The sequence below is a fragment of the Trichosurus vulpecula genome, chromosome 9 (genome assembly GCF_011100635.1).
Source record: "Trichosurus vulpecula isolate mTriVul1 chromosome 9, mTriVul1.pri, whole genome shotgun sequence".
In the NCBI taxonomy this organism is placed as follows: Eukaryota; Metazoa; Chordata; class Mammalia; order Diprotodontia; family Phalangeridae; genus Trichosurus; species Trichosurus vulpecula.
Window position 1 is genome coordinate 153033115 of NC_050581.1, and position 12034 is coordinate 153045148.

The window sequence follows — 12034 nt, forward strand, 5'->3', positions numbered from 1 at the left end:
ATTTAGAGCATTTTTTCATATGCCTGTAGATACCTTTAATTTCTTCCTCTGAAAACTGCCTGTTCATATCCTTTGACCATTTCTCAATTGGGGAATGACTTGTATTCCTATAAATTTGGCTCAGTTCCCTGTATATTTTAGAGATGAGGGCTTTATCAGAGACACTGGTTATAAAGATTTTCTCCCAATTTTCTGTTTCCCTTCTAATCTTTGTTGCATTGGCTTTTTTATATAAAAACTTTTCAATTTAACATAATCAAAATTATCCATTTTGCATTTTGTAATGCTCTCTATCTCTTGTTGTGTCATGAATTCCTTTCTTTCCCATAAATCTGATAGTAAACTATTCCTTGTTCTCCCAAACTGCTTATAGTATCAGCCTTTGTTCCTAAATCATGAACCCATTTTGACTTTATTTTGGTATATGGTATAAGATGTTGGTCTTTGCCCAGTTTCTGCCCTACTGTTTTCCAATTTTCCCAGTGGTTTTTGTGAAATAGTGAATTCTTAGCCCAGAAACTGGATTCTTTGGGTTTATCAAAGAGTAGATTGCTATAATCATTGACTACTGCATCTTGTGTACCTAACCTATTCCACTGATCCACAACTCTATTTCGTAGCCAGTACCAGGTAGTTTTAATGACTACTGCTTTATAGTACAGTTTAATATCTTGTATGGCTAGGCCACCTTCCCTAGCATTTCTTTTCATTAATTCCCTAGATATTCTAGATCTCTTGGTCTTTCAGTTGAATTTTGTTATTATTTTTTCCAGCTCTGTAAACTAATTTTTTGATAGTTTTATTGGTATGGTGCTGAATAAATAAATTAATTTAGGTAAAATTGTCATTTTTATTATATTAGCTCAATCTAACCATAAGCAACTGATATTTTTCCATTTATTTGCATCTGACTTTATTTGTGTGAAAAGTGTTTTGTAATTATGTTCATGTAGGCCCTGGGATTATCTTGGCAGATAGACTCCCAAATATTTTATAGTGTCTACAGTAACTTTAAATGGAATTTCTCTTTCTATCTCTTGCTCTTGGGCTTTGTTAGTAATGTATAAGAATGCCAAGGATTTGTGTGGGTTTATTTTATATCCTGCAAGTTTGCTAAAGTTGTTTATTATTTCAAGTAGTTTTTTATTTGATTCTCTAGGATTCTCTAAGTAAATCATCATATCATCTGCAAAAAAGTGATAATTTATTTTCCTTTTTGCCTATTCTAATACCTTCAATTTCTTTTTCTTCTGTTATTGCTACAGCTAACATTTCTAGTACCAGATTGAATAATAGGGGTGATAATGGACATCCTTGTTTTCCCCATTACAAATAATGCTAGTTGATGGTTTTAGGTAGATGCTATTTATAATTTTAAGGAAGGCTTCATTTATTCCTATGCTTTCTAGTGTTTTTGATAGGAATGGGTGTTGTATTTTGTCAAAGGCCTTTTTCTGCATCTGTTGGGATGATCATATGGTTTCTGCTAGTTGTGTTGTTGATATGATCAATTATGCTGAGAGTTTTCCTAATATTGAACCAGTCTTGCATTACTGGAATAAATCCTACCTTGTTGAAGTGTACTATTATCGTGATAAGTTGCTGCGATCTTTTTGATATTATTTTATTTAAAATTTTTGCATCAATATTCATTAGGGAAATTGGTCTATAATTTTCTTTCTGTGTTTTGACTTTTCCTGGTTTGGGTATTAGTACCTTATTTGTGTCATAAAAAGAATTTGGTAGGGCTCCTTCACATATTTCCCCAAATAGTCTATAAAGTATAGGAATTGATTGTTCTTTAAATGTTTGATAAAATTCACATGTAAAACAATCGGGCCCTGGAGACATTTTCCTAGGGAGTTCATTGATGGCTTGCTCAATTTCTTTTTCTGAGATGGGCTTATTTAGGAATTTTATTTCCTCTTCTGTTAACCTGGGAAGTTTATATTTTTGTAGATATTCATCCATATCCCTAAGGCTGTCAAATTTATGGGCATACAACTGGGCAAAATACCCCCTGGCACCATACACACAAATATGGATAAATACATAGAGAAAGATAGAGACATGTAGAAGAAACACAGAGAAAGAGACAGAGAAGCAGACTCAAAGTGAGACAGACAATAAGAGACCACACTCAGAAGGCCATGGAACCTACTCCAGAGACCTTTGCATCCTTGGGCCTTCTCAAAATCTTCCCCAGAGCCACTTAGCATCCACTAAATCAAATTCATGTCAGGAGATAAAGAAAGTTGAAGGATCTAGACTTAGAGATGACTCTTTGCAAAATTTAGAACCAGAATGGATTTACTCAAACCAACCCTTCATTTAAAAAATAGAGAAACTGAGGCCCAGAGAGGTTGAATGAAGACACACAAGTAGTTAGGAGCAAAATCAGAATTTGAACCCCAGTGATCCAGTACTTTTTCTCCCTCAATGCACTGATTTTCCTTGGTGTCACTTTTCTGGTCTTCCTGTTGGTATGCCCTTAATCTCAAAAATGTACCCATGTCTTGGTCAGCACTACTTTGGCTACCAGAGTAATCAATTTTTGTCCCAGGAGTCTAAAGTCTGTCTCCTCTTTGTGCACTTCCTTGTGAATGGTATTCCCATAAGTGTAGAGCCAAATGCTTTCTGAAAAAGTCATATTTTGGTATCTCTGAAATGGCCAGGAGCTGGGACTTGGAAGGCTCTGAAGTTGAACTGGCAGGTTGCCCTATTTATATTTGCTGAGAGGCAGTCTTTTCTCTACTTTTATTTCACACAATTCAGTTGTGGGCTTTCAATGGACATAATAAATGCCTCTAAAACATATACATATACATACATATACATATACATATACATATACACATACACATACATATATACATATACATATGTACATAAATACATATATACACACACATATAAGCAGGAGGAAACCTGCCATGCATTTCTCTGGCCTAAAATTTATTTCATAAAGCTATTTCTGATGGGCTATATGACCCATCTTGGCTTTCTTGTTCCCCTCTCTTTTCCTTGGTTGAGCTCATCCTTTGGACTCTGCCAATCCCATGTAATACAAAGATGTGGAAGCTGTACTCTGTGCTGGACAGCTCCAGGCATCTCCAGCATTTTTCTGCTCTGACCCAACCACCACTGCTATGACCAGAGAAAGTTTGTTAGAAAGCATCCAATTCTCTGTCTTTCACAGATGAAGAAATTGGGGGACAGTTGGAGACCATGATCAGAGAGGATGGCAGAAGATCTGGTCTTATATATCAGAGGAGTTGACTGCCTACACTAATTCGACTGTCTGCTGCCATAGGTCTCTCCCCACTCCAGCCCATCCTCCACTCAGTTATTAAAGTGATCTTCCTAAAGTGCAGGTCTCACTATGGGATGCTCCTGTTGACACAATGGACTCTGGAAGACCAATACATCTTCAAAACCCCTCAAAAGGACTTTCTAATGGTGAGTTTTCAGGGACTGTGGTGTGGAAGGGGAGTATTACTGACATGGGTTTGTGCCTAGAATTCTTGAAATTAAATCAAATAGGGAGTCATGTATTCTGCCTAGGCTTCTCTCACCATGGGTAAATCACTTTTCCAGTCTAGGTCTCAGTTACTCTGCCCAGTTATTCCTTTCCCCATATTCGGCTCATCTTCCCAGTTATTACCTCTTTTAGCCTCAACAGGTTGTAGTGGAGACCATTAGAGATGACCCTTTGCTTCAGTGCATTTGTCAGGGAATTAGTGAATCGCATCCTTGGCTTGATTAACAAGCAACCTTTCCATGACTGACTTCACATCCCCTAACTTGAGTATAATTACACATAGAGGAGGAAACAGAAAAGTCTTACTTGGCTTGATGGAAGCTATGGACTTGCCACATCAACTAAGTCATTTCCTCCTTTAGTTGAGTGACCCAGGGACTGTGTTAAAATAGAAATGGTTTTCAATATTTTTTCCAAGTACTATAGCCTACTTTTTCAGGGATTTTTTGTTTTTTTGTTTCAGATTAGAGTTTTCCTTCAGATTGGACATTTAATGGTCTTATTCATATGAAGATTGTGTTTGATGAGATGATCTGTGAATGACAGGTAGGTCCCAATCAGATTTGAAGCTTAGAAATGAATTTTCTTTGCTTTCTGACAAAGCAATAATTTACCCCCAGAGAGGTCAAGGGATTTGTCCAAGGTGACAGAGCTGCTAAGTACCAGAGCCAAAATTGGAACACGGGTCTTTGGACCCTAACTATATTGCATTTTCTACTCCACCATGATCTTGACCCAGGATTAGTTTGAAGGTACTTGGTCTCTGGGCATGTAAGTAGATCATTGGGAAAAGATACCAAAAAGAAGATAAGGAACAGGGGAATGTAAACTTTGATTACTTCCTATTATTGCTGTTTGGAGGTTTAAATGATCTGGAGAAGAAAGGGAGAGGAAGAGGGAGATGGGAGGGGAGAGGAAATAGAGAATAGAGGGATGGAAGGAGGGAGGAGAGACAGAGATATAAAGAAAGACATAGAGGAGAGAGAGAGAGAGAGAGAATGAGAGAGAGAGAGAGAGAGAGAGAGATCAGGAGGAAGAGAGAGATCATTGCAAGAGTGAGAGCACAAAAATAGATTCAATATGGAGTGTCTGGTAAAGTGTTTGCCACAGGCTAGCTTGGAAATGGTAGAAGGTAACTTTTTTTAATACTGGTGAGGGAATCTGAGTAAATTAATCCTAATTCAAAAAATCTAATAAAAGATTGGGCCTAGGTCCAAGTGTCACAACAGGAATGTCTAAGCCTAGGGCCCAATACAGTCTCTAAATACAAAGACATTTGTCTGTAGCAAGATGAATAATTTGGAAAGGAGAGAAAGAGGGACGCAGAGAAAGAGAAACTACTGTCAGAGTAAGAGCACAAAAGAGATTAAGTATCTTCCTTGATTATAGATCTCAAAAATTCCCAAGGGACCCATCTTCCCCTGCCCTTAGAGAAGGTACCTTAAAGTAGAATTCATTTATTGAGTCATCAAATATTTATTCAACTCCTACTATGTGTGGGAGAATTGTACTAGGCAACAGGGAAGGAAGGAGAAAAGCTTTGCAAAACTTCATAACCCATTTATTAAGCAAGTGCCTACTATGTGCCAGGCACTGTTTGTTACAAAATATAAAATGCTTTATAACAAACCTGGGAAGTAAGGGGGTGTTAGTAGCCTCATTTTACAATTGAGGGAATTGAGGAAAATTGAGATTAAGTCACTCACTTAGCATCACACAACTAGTAAATGTCTGAGAAAAATTTGAACTCTGGTTTCCTGATTCCAAGGTCAGCTCTCTATTCACAGTACCACCTCTAGCCACCACTGTGTACCTCTGGGAGACATAAAATTTAGCCAAGATATGGTGCATGCTTTCATGGACCTTACAATCTAGTAGTATAATAAAACATCCACGCAAATGATTTTCCTATGGAACATCACATGTTCAAAAGCGTTAGGGGAGTACAGAACAATGTGGTATGTGAATCTGGAGAGAGAAGGTTAAGGGCTGGGGAGTGAGTGGTGCCTCAGAAATGACTGGATGACATTCTCCCATTGGCCATGTTGAATATTTGAATGTTATGAGCCTGGCAGCAGTTGAGTACAGATGGTAATTGGTGCATGCAAATTCCATCCAACTTAACAAGGGTAAAGGATAATAGGTGAAAAGCCTGAGTGTCACCCTGCTATCCACAGAATAATAAATGGGCCAGAGAAAAGCCTTCATCATGTTGGGTATGGAAGATTTAAGGAAAATGTGGACAAGAATGAGAAGGCATGGGCAGGGTATCATATGCACCATTGAAAAGAGTTCCCTTATTGATCAGTTAGATCAAAGACTCATTCGAATGTCACATACTGCCTTGCACAGTAGTTATGTGTGCAATTATCTTACCTCTCCCTTCCCTTCCCTCCCAACTTGATTATAGGCTCTCTGGGGGCAAAGATCCTCATTCTTAATCAGGTCTACATTTTTCACACCCCCTAGAGGGGTTTGAATACAGCATGTGTTCAATAAATTCAATTCAACAAATACATATTAAGCACCTACTGTGTACATGGATAGAATATAAAGACACCAATGAAACAATTTCTTCCCTAAGAAAGTTTACATTCTACTAGGGGGATAAAATGTATAAAAATAAATATTGTACAAGTGTGATAGTGGCAGAGGGCAGGAAGTATTTGGTTTAGCAGGAAAACTAGCTATCTTTTCTTGAGTGTTGCCCACCCTTATGTGAACAGAACCATTCTTTCTAAGCTCCTTCCTTCAGGTACCCTTAGGTGTGATCTTTTCTCAGTTAAAGACTCTGCTCAAGGGTGTTCTTCAACCAATTCTCTGAAATAATATGTACACGTGACACACTTTAAGTTTGATCTGGATTATTAATGTTTTCTCCATCACTTTCTTAAGTCTAGACAATCAACAGAACAATCAAGCCCTGATTGCTAGTGCTTGGGTTTGCTGATTTCTAAGGTGGAAATACTCACACTGAAAATTTAACAATTGGCTGTCATGAGCCTGTACTAGCTGGCCTTACTCTGCTCCACAGGCAGAAGACTCAGAAACAGAACCTTCTTGTTTTTCCTCTTCTTTGGAAGGAACTAGCCTAGGTCAACTGCCTAAGGGGGTTTAGAGAGAAATCTCCCTGCCAGACCTCCTTCCTCCTGTGCTGCCACTGCCTAATACATTCTTGGACCAGGAGAATTCAATTTGTTTGGAACTCACAGGACAATATTATCCCTGCTTTGGGGGAGTTTGAAAATATATTTTCCCTAAAAATCTCTTTATTTCATTTTGAGCTTCTAGCTAGGAAACACTGCCTCCCTCTAACTTTAAATCTTTCCAATTTTAAATCTCTCTCTCTCTCTCTCTCTCTCTCTCTCTCTCTCTCTCTCTCTTTCTCTCTCTCTCTTTCTCCATTCTGTCTCTTTCTGTCTCTCTGTGTGTCTCTGTCTGTCTGTCCCCCATTCATGCACATTGCTCTAGTACACAAAGGAGTGGTACCTGAACTGAGCCTTGAAAGAAATTGAGACTTCTCAGAAGTGGAAATGGTGAAGTTGGGGAGACAATTGAGAGAATATGTGGAAGCAAAAGATGAAATGGTGAGTTTGGGGAACAACTAATATCTCTAATTTAGCTGGCACATGGAATCCATGAAGGGTATTTATATGACAAAAATTTGGAAAGGTAGGTTGGATCCAAATTGTGGGGGGCCTTAAATACTGGGCTGAAAAATTTGAATTTTACGCTAGAGATGCTATTAAAATGCCTCTTTTCAACTGGGAGCCATTGAAGGTCTTTGAGCCTGGCAGTGACCTGCGAATGCTGTAAATTTCATGTGTTTATATTGAATCAAAGTGAAAACCTTTAAATTCATTGTTTCCGATTTTGAATATTTTCCTTATGGAGTTCAACTGATAAGACTTCACAGGTCCAGTCACCTCATGTTTCCTAGTACCTGATTCTCTGCTGCCTCTTCTTAGCAGCTACTATTGGCTTGTTGAAAGTGAGACCAGCAGAAGTTAAAGGCAGTGCAACATAGTGGAAGAACACTGGACTAGGAGCCAGCTGACTTGAGTTCGAGTCCCTGTTCTAACACTTATTAGCTGTGTAACCCTGGACAAGTTCTTTACCTCCCTGAGCCTCAGTTTCCAGATCCACAAAATGGGAATATCAATGTTTCTTTACCTATCTCAGAATTCTGCTTGTCATAAAAAGGGGAGCTGGAAGGGGTTTGGAAATCTTAAACCCTGTTTCATCAAGTTTAAGCCAAAGGATGTGGGGGTGAGTCTAGGAAATGAGAGTAAATCTTCATTCTCCATGCCATTGGGAGGTACCTGGTAAGTTTAATGATTTAACAGCTTACTGGGACTGCAGAGAAAAATCTAAAATACATGCCAGAAGGTCTCAGTTATGCAATGGTGCTTCTTTGTACTGGGGATAAGGATTTCCATCATCTTAAAAAACAAACTAAATCCCTAAAGAGAAGCTGAAAATAATTTCAGAACCCTTCCATTTAGGGAGTCTGTTAAATCCCCAGCCTAGAAACACTGGCTAAAAGACTTGTATTTGCTGTCAAGAAACTCTGAGCTCAACTAACAGTCTTATTTAAAAGAAGCTGCTATTGAGATGAAAGAGTGAGGTATGGCTTTGGCGTCAGAGAACCTGGGGGTTGAGTCCAGATCTGCAGCTGATGAGTTATGTATGGGACCTTAGGAAAGCCAACGTCCCTCTCTGGGTCTTTGTCTCCTCATAAGGAAGTGAGGAGTAGTGGGTAGAGGTTGCAAAGAAACATTTTGTTTCGATGTCAGAAAAGAAAAAAAAACCACACTTCCAGAAATCAGAGCTATCTGCAAGTAGAATGGACTGCCTTGGCAAGTGGTGAGCTCCCCTTTATCAAAGGTCTTCCAACAGAAGATGGTTGACCGCAACACAAGTTGGGTATATTGTAGAAATTCTTTGTATGTGTGTGTGTGGTGGGGTGGGGGAGGTCTTTGCACTAGATGGATCCCAAGGTCCCTTGCGACTCTAAAACTATGCAATTCTGTGATCATATCTGGTGGTGGACATAGTGCCTGCCCTCAAAGTCCTTACAGTTGATGATGATGGCAACTCACATTTCTGTAGTTCTTGAAGATTTTAAAGTGCTTTCCTCAAAATCCTGTGAGATAGGCAGTGTCAACAGTACTACCTCTGTTTTACAAATAGGGAAACTGAGGTCAAATAATTCACCCAAGATCACACAGGTAATAAGGATCAGAGTTAGGATTTGAACTCAGGTTTTCTGATTTCAATATGCCAAATAGAAGTAGGAAGAATATATTAAGTGTCAGGAATGAGGTACAAAGGACTCTGGGGGCTCTAAGGCTAACAAGTTCACATCTGGTTGTAGGGATCAGGAAGGCTTCATGGAAGAGGTGGCATTTGAATTTGGCCTTAAAAGATGAGTAAGATTTTGACTTCTAGGGATATGGAGGTGGGGGTGGTTTGTAATATAAGTATAATATATTTATATATGTAAATATATATTTTAATATAAATATAATATAAGTAAAGGTATAGGGGCTGTTGAGGTAAAATGAGGTAGTCCAATTTGGCTGGGAAGTATAGAATTTGCATGAGAAAACAGACTAGAGCTAGATTGTGTGAAGCTCTGGCTGTCTGGATGAAGAATTTGGACTTTGTCCTCTAGGCAACATGGGAGACGTTGAAGATTTTTGAATAGGAGAGTAATCTGGTTAGAATTATACTTTAAGTTGTTTTAAGGATTAGAATTCAGTTTTACAGGGTCTTTTAAAAAATTTAGTCTTACTCAATTTTTTAAAGTAACATTACCCTTTATTTGATTATGCTCAAGGACTGTCTTGGGTATTAGTGAAGAAGTGACTTCAGTGGTATGTGATGGCCAAAAGACATCCTTCCTTAAAATATGTCTCTTCCTCTCTTACAGAACTAGTGGCCACTAGAATCACTCCTTATGGGAATCTCTTTTGAAATACAAATGCATTGGGATAGATAACATATAACTCCATTATCTGCTGATAATACTATAGCAGAATAATACAGTTTCAGAGCTGGAAGGTACCACCGTGGCCATTTAGACCAACCCATAACTGGAAAAAAATCCACACCACAACATACCCATTCTGTGGTTCTCCAGCCTTTATTTCATGACTCCTAGTGAGGATAAGCCTGCTGCCTTCTCAGGCAGCCCATTCTTGGGCTCAGTGATGTTTAATGTCTTAGAGTTCTAGATCCTGAAATCTTTCAAAAGAAAAGGAAACAGTACACAATTGGGAAGGTGCCATTATATGCCTATCAATGACCTCTGCCTTGGCTTGGCAATGAATATTTAGCCTGATTCTAGGCCAATCCAATAGAGTCCTCATTCTTCCGGGGTCATCAGCTCAAGGTTCATGGCCTAGAATACAGCTAGCACCTCAACTCCAGTGGACTGTGGGAGCCAAGGTTGGGCTTATTGCTTAGGCTGGGCACGTGGCCACCCACTAATGCCAGCCAGCTGGACAATAGCCCACACAGCCCCTCAGGCCCTCTCTGAATGACTTGCATTCCAAATAGCTCCAGGCTGGTGGCCATGGGACTACTCCATAATAGATGCTAACAGGGCTCAGACCCTTGCCAGACAGCAGTAAGGCAGGAGCTGAGGAAGGAAAGAGGGAAGTAGACATAAGCAGTTTTTCATGAAAACATCCCTGTCTTGAGTCACCTGGGTGAGAGAGGGCAAGAAGACATAGAACAAGGCATCCCTCTTGACAAGGAGGAAAGCTGGTCTTTGTGACCAGTGGGTCCTGTGATTTGTAGGAGACCTTCCTTCCAAACAGAAGTGATTCCCTGTATAGGGGGCTGGAGGAAAGTCCTTTTCCTGAGAGGCTGGACTTTCCCACAGAAACAAAGTCCGGATTGTTTGCCCGGCATTAATCTCAGTGTTAGCAGTCACAGTACCCAGCACACAGCTCTGCCAGGCGGCTGGGCCCAAATCTCGATAGCATGCAAATAGAACAGTCTCCACAGCTGTGCCTGACAACAGGAAGTCTGAAGAGAGCTCACCAAACAAAGGGAGAAAAATGGGCCACGTTTATTCATTCACTGGGCATGCTCCCCAGCCTGGGCATCCCATGATTCTTTGTCACTATGGCAACAGCTGTGATGCTAAGTACAACCCCCCTCCTCTCTCACTGACCAGCACCTCATTGGTTTGTCACTGATGAATCCCCACACACACAACCTCACAAACAGAAATTGTCTTTAGGATATTGTGCAATGAGAGAGCATTGTGGACCTAATGCCCACCCAGACAGTTAGCCAAGCTATCCCAAAGAGGTCATCAAGTCGAGTTATCATGAATGTGGTTGGCAAGATACGGATAATGATAATGAGCTTTAACTTGCAAAAAGCTCTATAGTTATAAATCAAGGCAGCATGAGGTAATGGATTTGGAGTCAGATTAGAATCCTGATTCTTTGGCTTCTGGCCTGGGCAACCTTAGTAGTTCTTTAACTAGTTGGAACTTCAGTTTCTCTTTCTGTAAGGGGATTGGGCCAAATGACATCTAAGTCTTCTTCCAGCTCGAGATCTACAGTCCTATTGTCCACTTCTTTTTATAGCATATTGCTCAATCAATCGAAAAGCATTTTTTTTGAGCAACCACTATGCTCCTAGTATCTGGTGCTAAGCACTGAGGATAGAGAGAAAAATGAAAACAGATGCTAACAGATGAAAACAGATCTCCACAGATGTGGAGATGAGGACTTAAAAAAGTGAAGGCCTAGCCCAAGGTCACACCTCGAGGACCCAATAGGACCAGGATTCCAACCAGAGTTCAGGTCTCTTACCAGAACATAATGGCAAGCAAATTTCTGCCTGTGTGGTATATCCTCAGTGCTAACAGGAAGACTCATCTCAGTCATCTCCTCCACATCCCTAAGTACCTTCCCAACATGCTCCCTGAGGCTGGAGATCACTTTAACAGCAGCCCATGTCCTTCATTCCAAAATGAGAGGGAAAGCATAAAGCACCAGGGCCCCTGAAAGGGGTAATTCAGGGGCTTTGGTGTGTGCTCAGGTATCAGTGACTGATAGATAGATGGTCCTTTCCCGAGAGCAGGCTCTGACAGGCAGGATTGGGGAAAGAGCACCTGAAAGTAGGAAAGCTGAAGAGATGACCAAGGAGGAAGGTGGAAGAAAATGGGAATGGGAAGAGGAAATTGGAGATAGCCAAAAATCATCTTATTCTCCCTCCTCCCCACCCTGCCAGTATTTTCTGCAGATGCCTCTGGGTGAGGCTGATGGAATTAGAGGTTTCTGGAGATGAATATATATAAACCACAGAGTGACTTGGAGACAGGCCATCCAGATAATGGGAAAAAAACTATCTCCTGCCCCCCCATATTTTAAAATCTCCTCCCTAAAGTCAGAGGTGGGTTATTTATTTTTTGTTGTTTGTTTATTCTATTTTGGTTTGGTCAATTTAGCCAGGTATATGTCTTTT